This window comes from Hibiscus syriacus, unplaced genomic scaffold (assembly GCF_006381635.1).
Source record: "Hibiscus syriacus cultivar Baekdansim isolate YM2019G1 unplaced genomic scaffold, ASM638163v2 tig00112253_pilon, whole genome shotgun sequence".
In the NCBI taxonomy this organism is placed as follows: Eukaryota; Viridiplantae; Streptophyta; class Magnoliopsida; order Malvales; family Malvaceae; genus Hibiscus; species Hibiscus syriacus.
This window is the reverse complement of record NW_024063283.1, coordinates 575,953-600,763: the sequence shown is the minus strand read 5'-3', so window position 1 is coordinate 600,763 and position 24,811 is coordinate 575,953. Positions and strand designations below refer to the sequence as shown.

The window sequence follows — 24,811 nt, the reverse complement described above, 5'->3', positions numbered from 1 at the left end:
GACCTCGAACTACACCATGATACTTACTTGTTTACTTAAGTGTTTGTAATTGATCGTGATCATATTGTATCATGCTTATATGTTGAAATCGTGTAGTATAGTAGAGTTATTTATGTGGCACTAAGCTTGTGAGCTCAGCATATGGAATGTGCTTCCGTGCGCAAGTCTTTATGTGCTAGTAAGGAGCTATTCACCAAACTCGAATCTGTATACTCGACTTCTTCAGAGTACGTCTCAAGTGTTTTAGTGGGCATGTACTGTCATAAACCCTTATTTTATTTGAGTCATAAACTCTGTATTTTTTTATTGACATATTTTGGAGACTTTTGTTAGGAGCTCCCCCGTATTGAAATTACTTATATTTTTGTCAATGTATGGTATTTGGATAATATTATTGTGCTTTTGATAAAATGTTTTAAAAAAATGGTTGGCCACTTAGGTGGTTCTGTGTGTCATTCTAATCCATTGGACTTCAGTCGGATCAGATTAGGGTGTTACAGTTCGTCTGCATATAGATACTACTAAAATATCACAAGTAGAGAATCTTCAAAACTGATGAGAGTTCTACTTATTTCATTAATGAAATGGTTTACTTGATGGCTCTAGATTTAGATTTTACACATAAAAAACTCCATTGATATAATTAACCGACGAAATGACATGATCATAATAAAGAATATAATTCGAAAAGCTTGTTGAGCATCTATCATAAGGATACTCCTCTAACATATAATTAAGGACCTACGGTCTATAAGAATCGAACAAAAGAGTTCTTTTGAAAACATAAAAGTTTTATAAACTTTGCTTTTCATAGGTCATTGACTTAAAGGAATAACATTTAATTTTTTTCCCACAATGGCTTGGTTAGCAGAATATGATTCACAAAAACAAAGTCCTAAGAGAATATCAACTTCTAATGGAAAGGCTGGGGTATAATCTCGCTGCACACTCTGATTTTTCCAGACATGTTCAAAGGAGAAAACTTAATCTCACTTATGTATATAAAGCTCGATATATAAAATAAATAATTAAAATGTTACAAACTGACTCATTTCAAATCATGACCTCTACATGCCCACTAGGTTATCATCACTATACTATGGTACTCTGTTGAGACTCTTTCGATGATGTCATTGTCCCATCATACTCCACGAAACTTGAAACCTACAAACGAAAACACATTTCAAACACCGAGCTTGCAAGCCTCACACCATACAATACCTCTATCATACTACATGCATTCATTAAGTGATCATGCAAACAAACGAAATCATGCGCATACAAATACACTAAAAACATACTAAGGTAAGTCTAGTGGTGTGGTAGGAGGAATTTTACGTGCATCTTGGGACAACATCCCTAGCTTATCTGGAAATGCAAAAGTATATCAATAAACATAAGATAGGTCTAGTAATGTGGTCGAAGGAATTTTACGTGCATCTCGGGCAACTCCTCCGACCATATACCAGACTACTTAGTACATGATAGCTTCGGGGTAAGAACCAAAATTTTACGCGTATCAAAATTTAGAGCCCTTAGTCTATCTCGATAATAGAGGGGTTGGGGTAAGGACCGAAATGTTACATTCATTGGATTGTCACAACCCGAACCTATTCGAGCATAAGGTACGATATAAAATTTTACGTCCATCGGATGCGAACTGGTACGATCCGTAATTTTACGTGCATCAGATGTGTACCATGTCAGACAATATTTGAATATTTCACAAACAGAGGATGATCATCATAATGCTAGAATAACTCGGATGTCCTGACTGTTTCCTGAGCATCATATGAATGTAATTTTATGTCATCTTAATTTGCTTGATTTCTAGGTGAGAATTTAGTTAACTTGATTGTTTTCACTTGTATTAAATACTTGAAGCTTATGTGAACTCAAAACACCCAAGTCCAAACCCTCAAACCAAATAAATCAAATTACCCAAAAATCAGCGTTGGTATCGATACAATATCAGCAGTATCGATACTGACCCTTAAGTATTGATAATGACCCCTGAGTATCGATACCAAAAATAACTTTGATGCTTTGAAAATTGCCTCAGTATCGATACTCCTATCGGGAATATAGATACTCTATCCTAGGTATCGATACTCCCATGAGTATCGATACCAATTTTGTACACTGAAATCTGGGTATCGAAACCACCCCCTTGAGTATCGAAACCGGACCCCGAGTAATGATACTCTTTGAAGGGGTATCAATACTCACCCTAAAAATTGTCTTATTTTTACTCTATACGAAGAACAATATCGATACTGTTCAAACGGCCCTAACTGCCCTATTTTAGGAACGAAATGCATCTAATCTCACCCATTCACTCCCCTAAGACTATAAAATCTTATTAAAGTATTATTTGAGGTCTAAGGGTCAAAAGGTGTCATCTTTCATGCTTACAAACATAAAATATGAATTTCAGCATGAATTTATTCTAGGATACTTTCATGAGCCCAACTAACCAATCATCCATATCAAAAGGGCTACAAAGAGCTATATGTGGCATGGAGAAACTAGAATCGTGTTACTACTGTTTACTTGTAGGGTTATCTATTAGCCTGATGTTTGACTAAGATTAGATAATTAGTGGCGACACTCTAGCCATTCTCTTTGTATTTTCCCTTGATTTAACCTTGAATTAGAGGTACGATTGATACTCTCTCGTTATGCATAAGTAACTCATATAGTTTATTTCATTCATTGAGGCCCATAAGGGTAAATTGGTAATTTTAGCCCCAAGGACATTTTAGTGATGTCTCACACTTAAGCTAGATGACTGATCTTAATCGATATTAAATTCCTCACTCTTAAGTTTATTTGACATCATGAAGTCACTAAACCACTTTGGGTATTGATATCCAACATTCAGTATGGATACTCAATCTTCAATATGGAGACCAGTCATTAGGTCTTGATATCGAGCTTCTGGTCTCGATACCGAGCTTCTGGTATCGATACTACAACCCTGAATATCGATACCAAGGGGCCGATATCGATACCAATATTCCAAGATATTGAGGCCTAAGAAAAGTTTGTTTTCACCTAGAACATGAATATTATCGATATTGTTCATATATTATCAATATTATCGCTCAGAACAATACTATTTTACTCGGGAAATACTCCCGAATCCCAAACACTTATTCTAAGGTCTAAGTTGATTATGAAAACTTGTTGAAGTTGTAAGGGATCATTATACATCATTTGTACACTAGAATAACATCCAAAACGTCCATAACAACAAATCACGAACCCAAACCCCATATGTTATTCCTTCCCCATATAAGCAAGAACAATCATTTAAATGGCATACAAGTAGTAAGTACGAGTTATAATGTGTTACCTCAACTCCTAGCTACTCAAATACCTTTCTAGGTCCTGTAAAAACTGAACTTGACAACTCCTTACCTTTAGGGGGTTTTGTACCATTCTTCTACTAACTAAAAGCCACAAATTGATTCCAAAATGAAAAGGAATGACAACACTAGTTGTTAAATAACAATTATAACATAAGAAAATCGAATGAAAATATTGGAGGAAGCTCTTGAAGCTTAAATCATCCTTAGAACCTTCATGAAGCTCAAAACCACTACTGGAGAAGATGATGAGGTTTTCATGAAGCTTAAGAACCCTAGATTAAGAATCTTACCTCTAGATAAAAGGATGACACACTAGTTGTTAAATAACAATTATAACATAAGAAAATCGAATGAAAATATTGGAGAAGCTCTTGAAGCTTAAATCATCCTTAGAACCTTCATGAAGCTCAAAACCAATACTGGAGAAGATGTGAGTTTTCATGAAGCTTAAGAACCCTAGATTAAGATCTTACCTCTAGATTTTGGATTGAAGAAGGATATGAAGAAAGGTGCAAGATTTCTCATTCCTTTAGCTTGAATATAAGAATGAATGATAAAAATAGGGAATGAAGAAGGAGAAGTTTTGGGAAGAGAAAGAGAAAAATGGTCTCAAAGCTCCCCCAACCCATGTGAAATCAGCTAGAAATCCTCCCAAATCAGCCATGTTTCCCTTCAATGGTAAAATTACACTCTAGGTCTTTCTATATTCATCTTAAGATTAAAATATCCTTTTTATCTTTTACAAGGCTAATTTCTTAAACGATTGAACTCAAATTCGAACCCAAGGACCCTCATGTTATAATACGTTTATTAAATAAATTACTAGGTTGACACAAAACTACTAAACCAATATTCAGGGTGTTACAGTGATCTAGAAAAGAACAACTAAAAGATTGTATTAAATTTTGAGGTATTTGAAAGACATAGGACATAAGGTAATTTTTAGAAAACATGTATAGGACATTAAATATATTTTTTCAAATTCTAGTTGGGAAGAACTAACTAACAGGAGATCGATTACGGGTTATTGTTTTCTCGTTTGGGGAAATTTGGTGACTTGGAGGGGCAAGAAACAATCTACAGTTTCCAAAAGTATTGCTGAAGAATTTTGTGCGATGAAAATCGGATCTGTGATGGTGTTTGGTTACAAATACTTTTAATTGAGTTGGAGTACGATATCAATTATTTTGAACTTCAAAGCGACAACAAGTCAATCATAAGCATTGTTAAGAATCCAGTTCATCACGACAAAACGAAATATGTGAGATTGACAGACAATTTATTTTCAAGCAGGTGAATGGTGGTATAGTAAAACTAAGTTATGTCTCTTCCAAAATCAGCTAACAGACATCCTAACCAAGGCACTTTCAAAGGTTATGCAACGTCTCTCGATAAGGTTTGGATTATCTTGTAAATATTAGTATTCTGTTTATCACTAACTCTAGCCTATTTTGTAGATAAGATAAAGTTAACTAAGACACTCAACTTAATTAGGACTTTAGCACATCTCTTATATGTAGTTTATTGTAGTGTTTCTATTAAAAGTAACCTTGAATAAAATTTCTCTTCTTCACCGGTAAATATATATTCTATATTTTTATTAATAAAATACAGTTGTCATTATTAAAAAAAACCATATCTTCTATTTAAAAAAAGAAAAGTCGTACCTTCTTTTTCATATATGAACATGAACGTCAGTATGAGCAACACACAGTGAAATACAATGCAAAACCAGAAATTCATGACTAACCATATTTTTTCCCCTTTTCAGACAGAAGGTGAATTCGAATGTAATGCTGTATCAGGACAAGCTTGAAAACACAAAACAAGGTGTTTCTGTCGTAGAAATTTTACATATTTTACACAGCGTAAATACCTGTATGTATATTTGTGTATGTATAAAAAAAGAAATCACAAGTTGCTTAACTTGAACCATCCAAAACTGTGGGAAGAAACAAGACTCCAGTCTTATCAGTCATCAGGGCATTGAGATCATCTTCTGAATTTGAATATTTATCGTCCAACATTGAAGGATCTACCCGATTCTCCTCGGAGTAAACTACAGCCAAATTTCCTTCTGCTCTTCCACTTGGAACTCTTTCCACTTTAAAAGGAGATGCATCTCTTTCGATCCGGTCTGACCACACATGTCTGTTCTTTTCAGGAGGAACAACAGTTATAGTGTCCTCAAAGGTATCGGTTGCTAAAGATGAAGCCGAGGGCAATGCAGTTGACTCCCTAAGATTCGAAGACGAAGATACCGTATCCTTCTTTGAGTTGTTCCCTTTTGATAGGCTCTTCATCCTGGAACTCAAGTATGGCCGCAGCGTTATTCAAACAAATGCGCTAGTCACTTCTAAAATTCGATTTTAGATATCGAACCGCATACCTATCGGAGTGTATTCAGGGTGTGTTCACATGACCCTGACCTTGGTGAAATACAAGATATCATTACAGTACACGAGTCACCGACAAATGAATCTCTAAGAACTTAAGTCAGCTTACTTCCTCTGAAAGGAATGTGGCCCTGGTCATTGTCAAGAGCTCAGATGCATTCTTTTAAAGCAAGTAAACTTTTGTTAATTTCAGCACCTTCCATTCTGCAGAAACACAATTGGATTATATTCAAATAAAAACGATTTGGTTATCTATTAGCTTGATTGTATGATGCAAAATGTTCTATACCTTGTCTGTTTGTCATTGTCAGTTGTATCTGCACCACGCTCACTTCCAGCAAGGTCTATAAAAGAAAGCTTCCCTACAAGTCTAGCAGGCTTCTTTTCACTGCCATCAGCTGATCTCTTGATGACAAGCTGAAGAATGCATGAGACCTCGAGGATTCTTCGTTTGCTCCAGTAGTGCCAGTGCTTCGGGTCGCATTTCTTCTCTCAATCAACTCTTGGATCGTTTCAGCATCTAATACCTGGTACTCTTGCAAACCCACAATACATACTTGCTGTTTACCATCTTCTCTCACGAAAAGCTTTCTGCAGAAAGTAGAATCCGAATCCGTAATCGGGGAATTATGAACTATAGGACTACTTATATAAATGTAACTTGCTTCCGATCATTAAGCAGATCAAAGACTTTCCCCCCATATATTTCAAAGAAACTGACAGAGTTGAAAGCCTTGGTTCCGGTATGAATGTGCATTAATCTCAATATCTTGAGATGCTTTAGAGGCAGTGACTGCATAGTATATGTCTTTCACTTCCTGTACCCAAAAAAATTGTCAACTAAAATTCATTTGCGTGAACATTACTTTGAAATTTACGAAAGCTACTTACCTGTTTGCCCGTATGCAAAACAAGTCGCTTTTGTTCGATTGAAAATTAGTGGGACTATTGGCTCCACAGTCTCGGAATACACCTAGAGCAATACAAAATGAAATTAGCTAAATGGCGCATCAGAACTTGTGTGAGTCTTGTATATACTCACTTCCTCATTGCCAACATATTCATTTAGCACGGCATCGAAAAGAAATTCATGCTTCTCAACATATTCTGTCAGGTCAACCTGCAGGTTACAAATAATTAGATCTCACTTGAAAGAAACTGCTTCTAGCTCTAATAGTTAACCCTGAGAGATCTAAAGTGATGAGTTGCAGAGGCTTTCAAATAATAAGTCGATATGGAGTTTCCATGAAAATCAAAGCAAAGAGCAATTAACTTTGTTTATGATTTTAAACAAGTTAATCTCTTGAAAATGCTATAGCGTGACAAGACTGATGGGTTAGGACTTAGGAGAAAGTTAGCGAGTGCACCAAACATACATCTGCAGGAAAAAGAGGAAACCCTGCCAACTACTCACCTTCAGTTTTTTTTCATGAACCATGAGTGCATTGGAATTTGACTGTATAGTAATGATATCTTCTTCTTTCTTTGCCATTTCCTTTTTGTTCAACGGTCTCTTGCGCACCTGCATCGGTAGTTATTATTAGCAATTTAACAACAAAACAAAATCAAGGAAGATAGTACATTTCCTTTTTCCATTCTCTCTTGGCATTAGTTTCAGGTTATGATTTTCGTTATCTATATCATATCTTGTAGGGCTCGGTAGCATGGTTTAATATGCATCTTGTCGCAATCGGTTTTCGTCCGGGCACGAATTTTTTACTTGGCGGGAAAAGTGATGTGAATAAATGGTTTAAAATAATTTGGGAGTCGTCATCGGCCTTTTGGGTCAGGTAGGTCGAATACCTAAAAAAATTATCTTTTAAAAGAGTTTTTAAGAAAACATCAGTTAAAAGATAAATTGATCTGCGTTTTAACCAAAAATTCATTCTTTTTAAAAATAAAAAGGGATTCGTGGTCGGTTACGTTTAGGGAAGGATTAGCACCCCTACAACGCCCAAAATGGTACTTTTTAATTATAAATTGTCTCTATTATTAAAAATTTAAAAATTCAAAATATATTTAATTTATAATCCTATTATTTCAAAATTATAATTATGGAAAATATTAATTTATATATTTATAAATAAAATATTTATTTATTTAGAAATATCAAAAAAGGAATTCTAGGTGCCTTAAGACAGCTCTTTTCTTTGATATTAAAAAATAAATAAATAATTAAAACAATTAATATATAATTTATAAAATAATATATTTATTTATTTAAAAATATCAGAAAATTGACATCCAGTTGTTTTAAGACTGTCCTTTCTTAATATTGAAAAATAAATAAATATATATTAAAATATGATTATTAAAAGTAATTTATGAAATATAAGATTTAACGAATAAACAATATTATTTATTATATATATTTATTTATATAATAATAAGAATAATAATAAATAATATTGCAAATAATAATTAAAATAAAAGGAATTAAAAATATAGTATTAAAATATAAAATATTAAAAAAAATAATCAAAAATGAAATTTTAATGATTAAAATGTAAAATTATAAAACTAGAGTACAAATTCAAAATATATAAAAGATGGGCATTAAAAGTGTAATTTAACCATAATTCATAATACGGGATTAAAATAATAATTAATAAACTATGAGGGACTAAATTTGATATTTTCCTAAATATATATATATGCTGATAAGGACTAAATTAAAATAAAATAAAATTAGAAGACTAAATTAAAATAATCAAAAATTACTTTCAGTGACTAAATTGCAAGGTATACAAACTTGGAGCACTGCGGACGGGGTTTACCCTTTATAAATTACAGAAATACCCTCCCCAAAACGGCGTCGTTTGGGAGAGGGTATTTAAATACCCGAAACGGCTGGCCCTTCGGGCCAGCTTTCTCATTTCTTCATTCCCTCTTCTCTCTCAAAAATGAGAGAGCCAGAATTTGTCTCTGGCTTCTCTCTAAAACGAGAGAAGACAGTCCCGGTCAGCCACCGCTTCCGGGCTCCGACCACCACTGCCAGCCACCGTTAACGGTGGCCGGAAAATTCTAAAATACACCAAAATATAGATCAGGACGATCTAAAACTGATTCCGGTGTTCTTTTTCCCTAAAAATCTCCCAATTGGAGTAAATCTACGAAAGTACCTTCGGGTTTTGGTTGTTTCCGGCGACGTTTGGTATCTCGAGGGTAAGTTCTTCTCTTCTCTGTTTTTATTTTCGATTGTTGATGCTTGATGTGTTCTCGTTGCTTTTCTTACGTAGTTGTCTGGGATCGTTGGTGTAGTTCTTGCTCTTGTTTATGTTTTTCTCCGGTTCTTCTCTTATTTTGCAGGTGTGGTGGCTTTTATAGCTACCACCGAAGCTTTCGTCAGACCAGTCCCTTAGGAGGCTTTCGGTGAGTCACTGAGCTATGTGGTGACTCACCCCAATAATTGTGACGTGTGGGGCGGCTGGCTCTTCTGGAAAGCTCGGTGAGGCAGCAAGCGTCGGCAGCAGATATTGGACCATCTGGCGGCGGCTGGGACGTGGCTCTCTAGAAGCAATGGCGGCGGCTGGGACATGGCCCTAGGGTTATGATACCCTAGGGTTTTATCTGGAAAGTTGTGGACCGTTGGATCAAAACAGATCCAACGGCTGAGGTGGAGGCGGCTGCTGGTGATGATACAAACCCTAGATGGGTTTAGGGTTACTGTTGGGCCATCTGGGTTTGGTCTCTTGTAACTGGGCTCGTCTGGGTTGGGTCAGACTTGGCCTGTTTGTAATAATAATTATTATTTATTTAATAATAATAATATAATATAATAATATTAATATTAAAACAAAATAATAATAATAAATAAAACAAATGAAATAAAAAACTAGTGTCTTCAGCTGCCCCTCTTTGTTCATTCTTGTGTTAACGAGAATAGGACAAAGACTAAAGGACAATAAGTTTTTTTTTCATTTGACTTCACTTGATTAAGATGGTAATGTTGAACAAAATCTTCTTTGGGATTAGTTCGTCTCATTATGAACTTTTCCACTGGGGATGATAATTTGTCTCTTTTGTGATGTAATCTGGAAATGTTGATGCTGATCTATCTCCTTCTGTGATAGAATCATGCAAAAGATTGAACAAGTTCTTCTAATTATGAACTTCCTCTTCCTCTTCAGATGAATTCTTCTCATTATGAACTCTCTCTGGAAAAGTTGATCCATCGAGTGATGAATTCGAGCAACAAGTTCTTCTCATTATGAATTTCTTCTTCTTTCTTCAGATGAGTTCTTCTTATTATGAACTCCCCCTGGCAATGCTGGTCTATCGAATGATAAATTCAAGCGAAAAGTTGAACAAGTTCTTATCATTATGAACTTCTTCTTCCTTCTTCAGATGAGTTCTTCTTATTATGAACTCGCCCTGGCAATGCTGGTCCATCGAATGATAAATTCAAGCGAAAAGTTAAACAAGTTCTTCTCATTATGAACTTCTTCTTCTTTCTTCAGATGAGTTCTTCTCATTATGAACTCGACCTGACAATGCTGATCCATCGAATGATGAATTCAAGCGAAAAGTTGAACAAGTTCTTCTCATTATGAACTTCTTCTTCCTTCTTCAGATGAGTTCTTCTCATTATGAACTCGACCTGGCAATGTGATCCATCGAATGATGAATTCAAGCGAAAAGTTGAACAAGTTCTTCTCATTATGAACTTCTTCTTCCTTCTTCAGATGAGTTCTTCTCATTATGAACTCGACCTGGTAATACTGATCCATCGAATGATAAATTCAAGTGAAAAGTTGAACAAGTTCTTCTTATTATGAACTTCTTCTTCCTTCTTCAGATGAGTTCTTCTCATTATGAACTCTTCTAGAAATGTTGATCCATTGAATGATGGATTTGAACTTTGCTAAAATCTTTGAAATTCCTGTCAAATATTCAACATGGATAAAATGAATGAAAATGCTCCTATTTTGCAAATGTCTAAATATGATGCATGAATGTGGATGCAATCTTCATTTGACTTCAAAATGGTGAACTCGGTTTTCCTCCACTTCATCATTTATTGCCATGGTAACCTCTGGATATCAGTGTAGCAACTTATGCTATCAAGCTTGCATTTCTGAAGAACCATCTGATCAACTTGTATCTTTATGTCTTCTTTGCTTCATGAAAGTCTCAGAAGAATTGTTTCATTTGTGGAACTCTTATCGTAGTCAAAATTATGACCCTGATGCCCCATTTTGTCTTGGATAAAACCAACTTTCTTTGCTTGGAGTTGTGCAGAAATCCGATAAAGCTTTCATCTTTGAAAAGAGAATTTGTCATCTTTTAAAAAGGGAATCTATCATCTTTGAAGAGTGTAGATGTAGATATGCCTGACTCAGCAGGGATTAATTAGGAGAGTAGAGTCTGTTCTAACTTAACTCTTGAAACATATCATAAGGAAGATTTATTCAATTCCTTTCATGTCCCCACATTTAAATCAGATCTCGAATAAGGCAACTTGGACCATATCATGTCGAGATGCTTAACAACAACCTGTAATTCAACCTTAGTTGGTACCACTAGTTTCTTATTTAAAATTTCAGTTCTCCTTCTGTGGAAAGAAATCTTCATCTTGTATCAATAAATGGAAACCATATGATTGCAACATTGGTTCATCACCATAATCAATGGTTCGTAAAACATTTGACAATACATTCATCTCCTCATGTGGTTTCAGCTCAGATATTCGTAAAGCATTTGACAACACATTTATCCTTTTTTATGGCTTCTGCCAAGATTTCTCAATCATTGAAGCTCTTTGCATGGTGTTCAAAGTTTTTGTATGATGTCATAAGACCACTTGAGAACAAAACTCAATGGGAATACAAGTGAAATACTGGTATGACCAAAAAGTTGGTCAAATTCGCCAAATGTGCTGGTGTCGAATTGAATAGGAGACACTAATTGATTTCGATATCATCTCGGGCAAGGGCAAGTGTAATACTGATCACATTTTCTTCTGTAATGAGCATGGTAGAAAGTAAAAACACTTCAGCTATAGGATATATGCATAGAAAGATATCCGTGGAATTCTTACTGCTGGGGATGAAACGCACATGATAAAACCCAAAATAGATGAAAACTCAATTCCTCCTGGCTGGCATGATAACCTCAATAACTACGGGAAAGAGCAATATACATGAGTTTCTCTCTTCAATGTCATCAAGTAAACAAAACTGATGTGAAAAACAGCTTCGTAACCTCAACAGTATGGTTGAAACTAACTGACAGGAATCTCAAAGAAATATTTTCAATTATCACCGACACACAAAATGCAAAATTCAAAGCTGAGATCTTGAGGAACTGAACCCTGGATCGAGTAGTCTACCTGGGGACCATCTTTATTCATGCAACTGTGATGTAGCTTAACAAAGAACACGATGTCATGTGAAACACGGTTAAGAAGATTGGGTATTTGAAAACATACTTGCTGAGTAGATATTTGTTCAACAACATGATCATAATGTAACTGCCTGATGAACGAAGCAATTATGTATAGTCAACTTCACTGTCATTGTTTCACCATTTTCATTCTTCATACATTTCTGTCTCATTGGAAATATTTGTTCAAGTCAATGATCTTGACACATGATGATGTGGGCCTTCAGCATGCCCCAACAATTGCTGATACGAACGTTCAAAAGACATCAACATTCTTCATTCTGATTGAAAAAGGCTTTCAGCATGCCCCAGCATTTTGCTGATATAAACATTCAGGATACATCAATATTCCTGATTCTGATTGAAAAGGGTATTCACATTCAGGATACATCATACATTTGCTTCTTGTTAATCTGAGCCTTCAAAATGCCCCAACATTTGCTGATACAGATGTTAAAAGTGTATTCACATTATTTCTTGTTGAGATGAGCCTTCAAAATGCCCAAATATTCATATTGCTGTGAGCCTTCAAAATGCCCCAATATTTTATTTCTGGTTGAAATGGGCCCTCAAGATATCCCTCTAGATCTGTCTGAATTGGGCTTTCGAGATGCCTCAATATTCTGCTTCTGATTCACTCTCAATGTATGTTTGACTAGAATATCATGATCCCCACGAGGTCCAATTTTGACAATGCACTGTGGTGGATACTTATGGCTTTATTCGTGCTCCAAATCTGTTTATCTTGAATACTCTCATTCTGGTGTCACTAAACAGCAGTGTTGTCAGGTAACTGGAAGAATTCTCTTCATGTTGTCACAAACTTAAGAAGTACTCAATCATTCTGACAGAAACATCTGAGATATGTGTCTTCTGAATGATGTGACCATTTTCTGTATCTAGAGGGATTTAATCAGACAGAGTAGTAAAAATAACTTGGTAATATGTTCCAGGCTGACACAGTGGCTTATCATCTTTCAGTGAAAGCCATCTCTGAAATATACTTTTCTATGGGAGAGAAACCAATTTATGTGAACAGTAATCTGATGCAATAGCAAGATTACATATACAGTGGTACATGCTTTTGAAAAATCTGCACCCATGCAACATGTTGATTCTGATAACAACTCATCTGATTATGAAGCGATCTTTCAAGATGATTTCACAGATATTGATAGTTCTTTCTGATACCGAGGAAATCCTGAATTCTGATTCTGATGAGGAGAATAAACTGTTATTCTTGACAAAAATGGGATTCTAAGAGGCTGAGGCTTCAATAACTATGGAGAGATGTGGTCTAGATTCATCAATTGCAGAGTTGACAGATTCTGAATTCATCAATTGTAGAGTTGACAGATTTTATATGTGCTTCTCAAATGGCTAAGGCTGCTGACGCACTTCTTTCAGGAGAAGATAGGAAGCCATTATGCAATGACCCCAATTACAAGAAAAGACAAAACTTGGGCTATGATTTTTGAAAAGGAAGAAGCAGAGGAAGCTTGAAAAGAAGCTTCTTAATGAAGACGATCATGCAGTTCATCTTTCAATTCCAATGATTGGTTCTGGGGTTCCTACCGAACCAGATCAGATAACTCAAAGAACACTTCCAGAAGATGCTATTGGGTCTCCTTATTTCTACTATGAGAACGTGGCACTTGCTCCAGTTAATGTTTGGACTGGAATATCACAGTACTTATTCGATGTAGAGCTAGAATTTGTAGATTCGAAGCATTTTCATGCTACTACACTGAAAAGGGGCTATATTCATAATCTACCAATTGAGAACAGATTTCCTCTTATCTTGTTTTCTCCCCGCACTATACATGATGCTTTTCCATTGACAACAAACTGGTGACCTTCCTGGGATCCAAGAACAAAGTTGAACTGTTTACAAATATGTACAGGAAGAGCCAAATTGACAGAAAGGATCTGTAAGGCTCTTGAAGCTTATGACGATGAGCCACCTTCGAGTGTCCAGAAGTATGTTCTTTATGAGTGCTGAAAATGGAATCTGGTATGGGTTGGAAGGAATAAAATTGTTCCATTTAAACCTGATGAGGTGGAAATGCTTCTAGGTTTCCCTAAAAACCATACACGAGGATCTGTATAGAGACATGTTCCATGGTGGTATCAATGTCCTGTCTCTTTTCTCTGGGATACTTTTTACTGTCTTGGCATACTTTTGAAAACAGATGTGCAAGAACTGAATGATGATCGGTTGGAGCAATTGATGAGTAGATTTAATGACTCGACCTTGTTGTCAGAGGCATCCCGTGTAATAACCTTAATGGAAGCACTAAACACCATCAAGATGGACTCGAGGATTTTTATTGGTGCATTTTCTTGCAATGACTGCTACAGTGACTGTCTCTTTTGCTACTCCAAAATACACACTGCCATATCCCACTCTTCCTTAACCATGGAAAGGTTTAGTTGATGGTAAAACTGGTTATCTTCAACTTTTGGAATCCTGTAACCAATGTTATCCTATATAAAAGGCCTATAAGGGTAGATTCTGTTCCAATGTCTTATTCTGTGCCATAAGTCCTCAAATTCAAATTCAGCAGTCTTATGAAGGACATAATAGATATAATCTTGTCAAGGAAATTGATCAGCATGGAAAAGGCAGCAATGCTGTATTAAGACTTGAGCCAGCATCACGGTATAACCAGAGTGCAGGTAGTGACTTGTTCATGGCTCTATGATGTAATCTTCTAGAGAACATGAATTGATGGTTGGGGAAAATAATCTGTTTGGTGATGCTTATCGCCCTCAGCATGAGATAAACGATAATCTTTCTTGATGAGCTACTAATAATGTCATAGGAGAGTGTCACAAGTTCAATTCTCCAGACTTTCTGGCTTCTTGGACCACTTGCCTTCAAAAATGTGAAGTGCTTCATTATTCTGGCCTCGTTCATTCTTTTTCTACAACAGAGGTAGAATAAGCAACAGTTGCTTCAAGGACCTTCCTCATTTGAGACTGTCATGTTTAAAAAAAAATTCTCCTTTCTTTATTGAAGAATGAAAGAATTTTGAAAAGTAATGCCCTTCTCAGGTTCACAATAAAATCAAATCATAAGCATGAATTCAAAGAATATCAAAAGAATCAACAACTATGTAATGTTTGAGAATTATAATTCTTTGACAAGTATCAAAATTTGGTTTGGTTTCAGGATGGCCTTCCTATTTTCTATGGTTACATCTATTTAAGATGTCACTCATCTCTCGCTCTTTGTGAACTTTGTCAGATGTCTCACTTTGAGGACTTGGTATTTTAACCGGATGCGTACAAAATGACGCAACTAGGATTGCCAATCACTAGACCTTTTAGAATCCTTCTATTTCAATTCTCTGGAATCTTTCATTTAGACTCATCTAATCAAAGTAGTACAAAAATATCGGTCTAAAAATGAAATTTCTGAGTGCTTGTGTGAAGTTGACTATAACAGGTGTTTCGTAACTCCCTTAGTCCATTTGTTAACACATTTGCCACTTTGGCTAGCTGAATTCAACTTTATTGTATATAATAATATAATCACCTTTATCAGGTTAATTGAAACTTATCCATAAAGCCGGGGCTATTAACCGATTACTTTAGAGGGATAACTTTATTATATATAATAATAAAATGGGTTGGCTGAATATTATCGATAAAGCCAGGGCGATTGACCAATTGCTCTAGAGGGACAACTCAAGCTTTATTGTATAATAATATAACATGGGTGTTCAAATCCAATTTCTTAAGCTTGTTAAGAAGAACCTGTTATAGTCTAGGTGTTTTGGTGGAATTCAGAAAATCTCTTTGTTAGAATTCAATTCTCAAGCAACTGACTTAAACTAGATTTACCTATTTGTGCAGATTACGTTCATCATTGAACGTCATCAATAGAAAAATATTCTAGTTGGTTTTGTAATGTAATACACCAATGATGCCCCATGTTGTACGCTCCTATATACAAATACCAAGCCTTTTTGTAATTCCTTTCAATAGGAGTAGGCTATCTCATATTTGTAATAGGATAGTGTTTGGGTGTATTTATTCTGAGGAAAGGTCAATGGTCCTTATTTTTCTGGTTTTCAATCCTGATATTCTGTCAAAGATTATAACTCTAATCATGAAGAATTTTTTAATCCAATTGATAATCAAAGAACTGCAAGATTGCAAAATTGACTCAATGCTCATAACCTTAATAAGCAACACAAATTTATTTATTGCACAAAAGACGGAAAAAGGAACAAAAAACAAGTTCAAACAAGATGCTGAAAATAGAAAAGTACTACAGTGGTAGGTAACACTTCCACTTATTTATCTATCATGCTTTATTACTTCTCTAATGTTGGGTATGTAATAGGATCAGGATTCTCATCCTTATTTACCCTCCATTTCTTGATCATTTCTTGTGTCAAGACTCCCTTGTCGACGAGCGTCTCTATTTCCTTTAACAGTGACCAACAATTCCCTGTTGAATGTCCAGATACTCCCAAGTGAAAATTACAGAAGCTATTTTGATCATAGCAATGGGCATAAGGCTTTGGTGACACCTTCACCAATCTTGGTGTGATGTATTGACCTTTAACCAAATGAGGGTACAGGTCTGAGATAGATTCTTGAAACACCTTCAGAGTTTTTCTCGCTCGCGAGGCTATCACTTTCTTTGATCGTTCTGAACGAATGAATGCTCTCATGTTATCAGGGGGTTCTGAATGCTCATTTCATCTATAACTGGGGTAATATTAACCAGATTTCTTAAGTTGTCCTTTGCCTTACTGGTTTTCAAAAAATCTGATACATGTATCTGAGGTGTCTTTTGGGTTATATCTGCCTCATTCTTTCTTAGACCTATAGGCCAATCTCGAATTACATCCATGGGAGCCTTTTGATTTCTTTTCCCATTTTCTTGTGCCCGATATTCTTCGTAGGATTTGGTTACATTAGTTTTGTTGCAACAACGGTTTCTGAACATTGAACCTTAACCCCTTCTTTTATCTTGCATTTTTGAATTGCTTGCTCTAAAGGGTCTTGGAAATTTCCCTTAAGGTTACCAGGAACCTTAGCTGAACAATTTGGAATTCCAGTCTGATTTATCCAAGGAACTTCCTTATAGGTCCAATTCTCATTTGGAGGCCACTGTGATTGATCAAGTTGTGGAGTAATTGATCTGGCTGAGAGCATTTTTGGATGCAATTTTTCACTCGAACAGTGGAAGGGAGGAAATTGAAATCCCTGCACATTCTTTTTCTTCTTGATCACTCTATAAGGTTTGGCACCATGTTTAACTGAATAAGACCTCACTGTATTAATCCCAGTTCTTTCTTAACTTTAGTATTGTCAGAGCCTCTTATCTTGCCATTCTTGATAGTCATTTCGATGATTTCTCCACTTATGATGATGTCAGAAATTATTAGGGACAACCCCTATCATGTGATTAACATAAGGAAATTTTAATGTGCTGATGAACAAAGTAGTGAACTCTTTTTCAGTCAATGGTGGATGTACTTGAGAAGCAACATCTTTCCATCGTTGTGAATATTATCGAAAGCTTTCATTGCACTTCATATTCATGCTTTGCAACATTGTTCGATCAGGGGCCATATCAGTCATGTGCTTGTATTGGCCCAAAAAAGCTTGAGCTAAATCCCTTCAAGAACGTATTTAAGTACGTTTTAGCTGATTATACCATCTGAATGTAGACCCAGATAAACTGTCTTGGAAATAGTGGATCAACAACTTTTCATTCTCTACATAGCCAGTCATACGACGACAATACATAGTGATATGATATGAAGGGCATGTGGTCCCATTATACTTCTCAAAATCTGGAACCTTGAACTTTGGTGGAATAACCAGGCCAGGGACCAAACTTAGTTCTTTGGCATCAAACCCATAAAATGACTCAACTGTCTCTATAGATTTTATCACCTCTTCTATATTTTCCAGTCGTTGAGTGAATTTTTCCTTCTCAACTGATTTGTTTAGGTCAAGGACCTCATTACTAATACAAAATTCATCAGGCTTCAACTCAGAAGTAGTAGGACAATCAGTGGGGAACGATGCTCCAGCTTGATATGGTGAGTTCTTAACAGCGAAGTAAATCGGTGATTGAATTTCCTGGGGTACAGAGGTGAACTCAGGAATATGAACAGGTGTAACACCCAAAGAATTTATGGGGTTTTCAACAAGACTCTTTCCAGCGGTCTGGTGCTTCTCAATCATTTCTTTCATATTGTTCAATAGATCGATATGAGAACTTGTAATATTAGCTTCAATTTGTGCCAACTTGCTCCTCAATTCCTCTTGTATTTCTTTATGCTCTATCTCAAATTTGGCTAGCCTATCTTCAGTTTCTTTAGACATTTTTCTTGTGTCGTGCTGAGCGTTCTTGCTTCAAGGAAAAACCAAGATCACTTCGTTTGAAATCCTTATTTTAATGAATGAATGTTTTAATGTATTATGACATAAAAAATGCAAAGATGCCAAATGCAAATGTAAATATGTGAATGTAATAATAAGAATACAAATTGTGCAATACAAAAGTAAACATAAAAATACAAATGCAAAGATGCCAAATGTAAAAATGTAAATTATTTAAAATACCAGAATATGACATCCAGTTATATTAAGACTGCCCTTTTTCTTTGATATTGAAAATAAATAAACATTATTATTTAATTAAATATGTTTTAATGCATGATGTAAGTTTAAAAATGTAAATGTAAATACAAACGTAAAAATGTACAAATGCAAAATATAAATGCATGTATGAAAAGGTGTTACTCAAGAGTGATCATCTTAGAACAGATTTCATTGAACGCAAAAGTTTCGTTACATCAAACAAAACTTTACATATAGGGATATATTTCATTCCTAACTTTTCCAAAGCCAAATTAGTCTATCATCTTAAGGGACATATTGCTTGTCTGGACTGCAACTTCTTCCATGACATTCTCCTTCATCTTCTGTGTCACTTCTCGGAGTTGCTCATATTCCCTTGTAAGAGAACCTTTCTTTCCAAGAAGTTCTTGAACAAGATCTTCATATATGTTGTAGTTCTTTTTCAGCTTAGTGACCCTTGTGATCCACTCTTCTGGGGTGTTTCCTATGCCAGCATTTTGAAAGGCTTGAGTGATCTTCTGAAAATCTTCATGCATTGTTTTCATTTCTGTGCTCAATTTCTTGTTTTGGTCGTTCAAGTCCTTCAAATAACATGCTTGAGCTTCATAAAAACCTCCACTAATCTGAATGCCATGACTGATGCTCTTACCATAGACTGCTTTTGGTATCAATCTGGTAGGATCTTTGTGTAATACTTTTGGTATTAATATAACAGGATCTCTGTGTGCTTTGCTTGCTTCTATCCTCGGAGTTTCCTCAGGATGTCTTTCTTTGGCCGCATCATATTTTGTTTGATCATAAAACTTTTTGTCCATTTACGATTTCTTTCCAATATGATGAACAGTCTTTCCAGTAAACACCTTTTGGTTATGCCATGATCATGCAATGCAAACAAAAGAAATCAATATGAACAGATTAGAGCAATGTAACATGCATGGAAAAATAAGAAAACAAAAATAGAATAATTAGTACCAATTAATGGAAAGAAAAATTCTATTTATCAAGGTATAAATCTTAACCTCATGCTTTCTAGTTCCATGCTTTGTTTGGAAAATTTAACCTAACCGCATGATTTCTAGTTCGCATGCATTTATTCAGGAAAAAGAAAAGGAAAAATAAATTAAAAGCTCAAACTTATTTCTCCTTTGTGTATACCTACTGACAAAATTTCGACATGGTTTCAGATCGAGAGAGTTTATAGGGTTTATTATATGCAGGTTTTCAGTTCTAGGAGTAAAGGTACTCGAACTGTCCTTGTTGATGCCCCCTTGGGTTATCAACCCTCAATCCTAGTCCATTACAGACTTAAGTGGATCGAGTTCAATTCAAGGGGACACATTTCTCTATACCTGACACGGAGAATAAATTCTCACGAAGACATAGAGCATATGAACCCCGAAAGTTACTTGCTAGGTCTGACACGGAGAATAAATTCTCACAAATACGTCGCTTTCACTCCCACTTAAAAGTGACAAACTCACTTATAGAGCTTTATATTATGCAATGCAAGTGTTGTGTGTGAGGAGAAATGTTCAAACCTCTGACAGAAAAATAAATAATGAAATAAAATACTTGCAAGAAAAATGAAATATTAATATAAATACTATAAAAATAATAAGTATAAAAAATTTGAAAAGAAAGAATTATAAATTAAATATATGAATTTTTAAGAGACAATTTATAATTGATTTTAAAAGTTTGACCAGGTCCCCAATGGAGTCGCAACCGGTTTTCGTCCGGGCACGAATTTTTTACTTGGCGGGAAAAGTGATGTGAATAAATGGTTTAAAATAATTTGGGAGTCGCCATCGGCCTTTTGGGTCAGGTAGGTCGAATACCTAAAACAATTATCTTTTAAAAGAGTTTTTAAGAAAACATCAGTTAAAAGATAAATTGATATGCGTTTTAACCAAAAATTCATTCTTTTTAGAAATAAAAAGGGATTCGTGGTCGGTTACGTTTAGGGAAGGATTAGCACCCCTACAACGCCCAAAATTGGTACTTTTTAATTATAAATTGTCTCTATTATTAAAAATTTAAAAATTCAAAATATATTTAATTTATAATCCTATTATTTCAAAATTATAATTATGGAAAATATTAATTTATATATTTATAAATAAAATATTTATTTATTTAGAAATATCAGAAAAGGACTTCTAGGTGCCTTAAGACAGCTCTTTTCTTTGATATTAAAAAATAAATAAATAATTAAAACAATTAATATATAATTTATAAAATAAGATATTTATTTATTTAAAAATATCAGAAAATGGACATCCAGTTGTTTTAAGACTGCCCTTTCTTAATATTGAAAAAAAAAATATATATTAAAATATGATTATTAAAAGTAATTTATGAAATATAAGATTTTAACGAATAAAAAATATTATTTATATATATATATTTATTTATATAAATAATAAGAATAATAATAAAATAATATTGCAAATAATAATTAAAATAAAAGGAATTAAAAATATAGTATTAAAATATAAAATATTAAAAAAATAATCAAAAATGAAATTTTAATGATTAAAATGTAAAATTATAAAACTAGAGTACTAATTCGAAATATATAAAAGATGGGCATTAAAAGTGTAATTTAACCATAATTCATAATACGGGATTAAAATAATAATTAATAAACTATGAGGGACTAAATTTGATATTTTCCAAAATATATATATATATTGATAAGGACTAAATTAAAATAAAATAAAATTAGAAGACTAAATTAAAATAATCAAAAATTGCTTTCAGTGACTAAATTGCAATGTATACAAACTTGGAGCATGCGGACGGGGTTTACCCTTTATGAAATTACAGAAATACCCTCCCCAAAACGGCGTCGTTTGGGAGAGGGTATTTAAATACCCGAAACAGCTAGCCCTTCGGGCCAGCTCTCTCATTTCTTCATTCCCTCTTCTCTCTCAAAAATGAGAGAGCCAGAATTTGTCTTTGGCTTCTCTCTAAAACGAGAGAAGACAGTCCCGGTCAGCCACCGCTGCCGGGCTCCGACCACCACTGCCAGCCACCGTTAACGGTGGCCGGAAAATTCTAAAATACGCCAAAATATAGATCGGGACGATCTAAAACTAATTTCGGTGTTCTTTTTCCCTAAAAATCTCCCAATCGGAGCAAATCTACGAAAGTACCTTCGGGTTTTGGTTGTTTCCGGCGACGTTTGGTATCTCGAGGGTAAGTTCTTCTCTTCTCTGTTTTTATTTTCGATTGTTGATGCTTGATGTGTTCTCGTTGCTTTTCTTACGTAGTTGTCTGGGATCGTTGGTGTAGTTCTTGCTCTTGTTTCTGTTTTTCTCCGGTTCTACTCTTATTTTGCAGGTGTGGTGGCTTTTATAGCCACCACCGAGGCTTTCGTCGGACCGGTCCCTTAGGAGGCTTTCGGTGAGTCACCGAGCTATGTGGTGACTCACCCCAATAGTTGCGACGTGTGGGGCGACTGGCTCTTCTGGAAAGCTCGGTGAGGCAGCAAGCGTCGGCAGCAGATATTGGACCATCTGGCGGCGACTGGGACGTGGCTCTCTAGAAGCAATGGCGGCGGCTGGGACGTGGCCCTAGGGTTATGATACCCTAGGGTTTTATCTGGAAAGTTGTGGACCGTTGGATCAAAACAGATCCAACGGCTGAGGTGGAGGCGGCTGCTGGTGATGATATAAACCTTAGATGGGTTTAGGGTTACTGTTGGGCCATCTGGGTTTGGTCTCTTGTAACTGGGCTCGTCTGGGTTGGGTCGGACTTGGCCTGTTTGTAATAATAATAATAATTTATTTAATAATAATAATATAATATAATAATAATATTAAAACAAAATAATAATAATAAATAAAACAAATGAAATAAAAACTAGTGTCTTCACATCTGATAATGACTGTTATGGAGATGTTACTGGTGTAGTCTTTCTTCTTAAGATCGAGTGGATCTAAACAGATGTATTGATGTGCAATAAACCAAGGATGCAATATTGCAATGTCTTCTCAAGATGGGGGAAAAGCACCAAGCCCTTATGGTTTTTCTTCTCATTTCTCAAAACAACTTGGCATATTGTTGTAGAAATGCCATTTTTTTAGAATAATAGAATGCTTCCAACTTTCAATTCAACCTAGTTGCTTTAGTTCCCAAAAAGCCTAATCCTAGTTGCATGAAATTTTTTCCTTCATTTTATTGTTGGTCAGGCATCTACAAGCCCGTCACTAATTGTTGTTGCTAGAATGACAAAGCACTTGCCTTAGCTGCCAAAGCTCATAGCAAGTAACTGGTTTGCATTCATTCAAAGGCATAATATTTTTTATAACATCCTCTTGTTAGTAATCATTCCCTAAGCTTATTATACATACATAGTATTTTGGTTATTAAATTTATTATTATAATTATTTGAGTATTTATTATTTAATAACGTCCTTAAATAATATTATTAATTTTTCTAAAGGTCTTGAAAAATCGATTATTATTTTGGAAATAATAATATACTAAGTTTGATTGAAATTTAAAAGATAAGTATATATAAGATATAAATCAAATTAATATGTATTAGTTGAGAATAGATATTGAATCGATCCGCTTTGAGATTAATATATAGATCAAAACCATAAGTTAATCTCTAACAGTTGTGCCTTTATATCTTTAGACCAAAAATCACTATGGTTCTCAACATGAGAAATATTATATTTTGATATAATGAAGCGTTGTCTTTAACCGGATAATTATAAAAATTATGCTTAAGCATAATAAAAATCACATAGTGAGATATGAGTGATTAAAATAAAAATTTTCACTCTTATTGTAAGAGAGATATCTCCGGACCTCTAGACAATTGAGACTGAAAAATACATGATCATTCTCAAATGAATTGATGAAGATCAATATCATTTGTTTAGTCAAACTAATTTGTTTTCAAGAAATTAAAGATATAACAATATAAGAATGATTTTTTTCTTGTCTTATATTCTATAAAGATATTGTGCGACAAATAAATTATATCATGAGTTGTATTAAGGTTATGATGAATCATGAGTACTTCATTTAACTTGAGTATTCATAATGTCTTGCTAGATGACACTTATAATATTTACGATCAAATGTGATGTAGGCCTATTATCCACGTTAATTGAACCTACATAACCACACATCAAGAACGAACAAGAATGAATATGATTTATCACCATTTATAGTAATTTAAAATGATATTATTTTAAATTATAAGTAATAATTAGTCATTATTTGGATTCAAATTTAATTTAAAGAATTTATAATCGTACTCTAAAATCTAAATGATAACATATTTTTATTGCCTTACTGAGTTAGAAGGTAATAAATAAAATCTTTTAATGATGTTAATAAGGATTTTAGTTTGATATGAATTCCTTACTTGATAAGGGTTAGAATATAAATTATTATTATTTAAAATGATTTTTAAATATATAATAGTTTAAAAATGGTTTAAAACTAAATTTAGTGGACTTGTATATGTATGAAATATTTTTTTTAAATAACGTGGGCCTCATTAAAAATCCCTTCTAATCCTAATAAGAGTATATATATGAAATATACATGGAGAAAAAGAGGGCTTCAACCTTATGCCGTAAAAACTCTGCGAAAGATCTAGCCTTACGGAGTGACTTGTAAATTTAATTAGCTTAAACATGTCTATAATAACACATTTCTATGCAGTTTATATGTATTGCATGATAATATTATATTCTTACATAAAGTATTACCTATTGCATAATGCATAGTATGACCTTTTAGGTTAATGTGATTAAATGGTTAAATTTTTATTATTTTATAAGGAATATAATTTTAAATACGATTTATGTATCATTTTTATTGTAACTTTATTTCCTTAGTTGTAATGAATTTTATTGTAATAGTACAAGAAAATGCAAGTAGTTTTGAAGTGCATTCCGACCATGTTGATGAAGAAGTTAGGAGTCTATGCACAAGATGATGGTCCAAGAAGACACCATGTAGATACTTATTACTTACAAATGACATTAAAATCAATATAATTGTAACACATAT

General features: G+C 34.3%; 1 pseudogene; it reads right to left on the bottom strand.

The window, feature by feature from the left end:
- Positions 1-5,296: 5,296 nt before the first annotated feature.
- LOC120176737 overlaps positions 5,297-24,811 on the bottom strand; it is a 40,199-nt pseudogene continuing 20,684 nt past the window's right edge.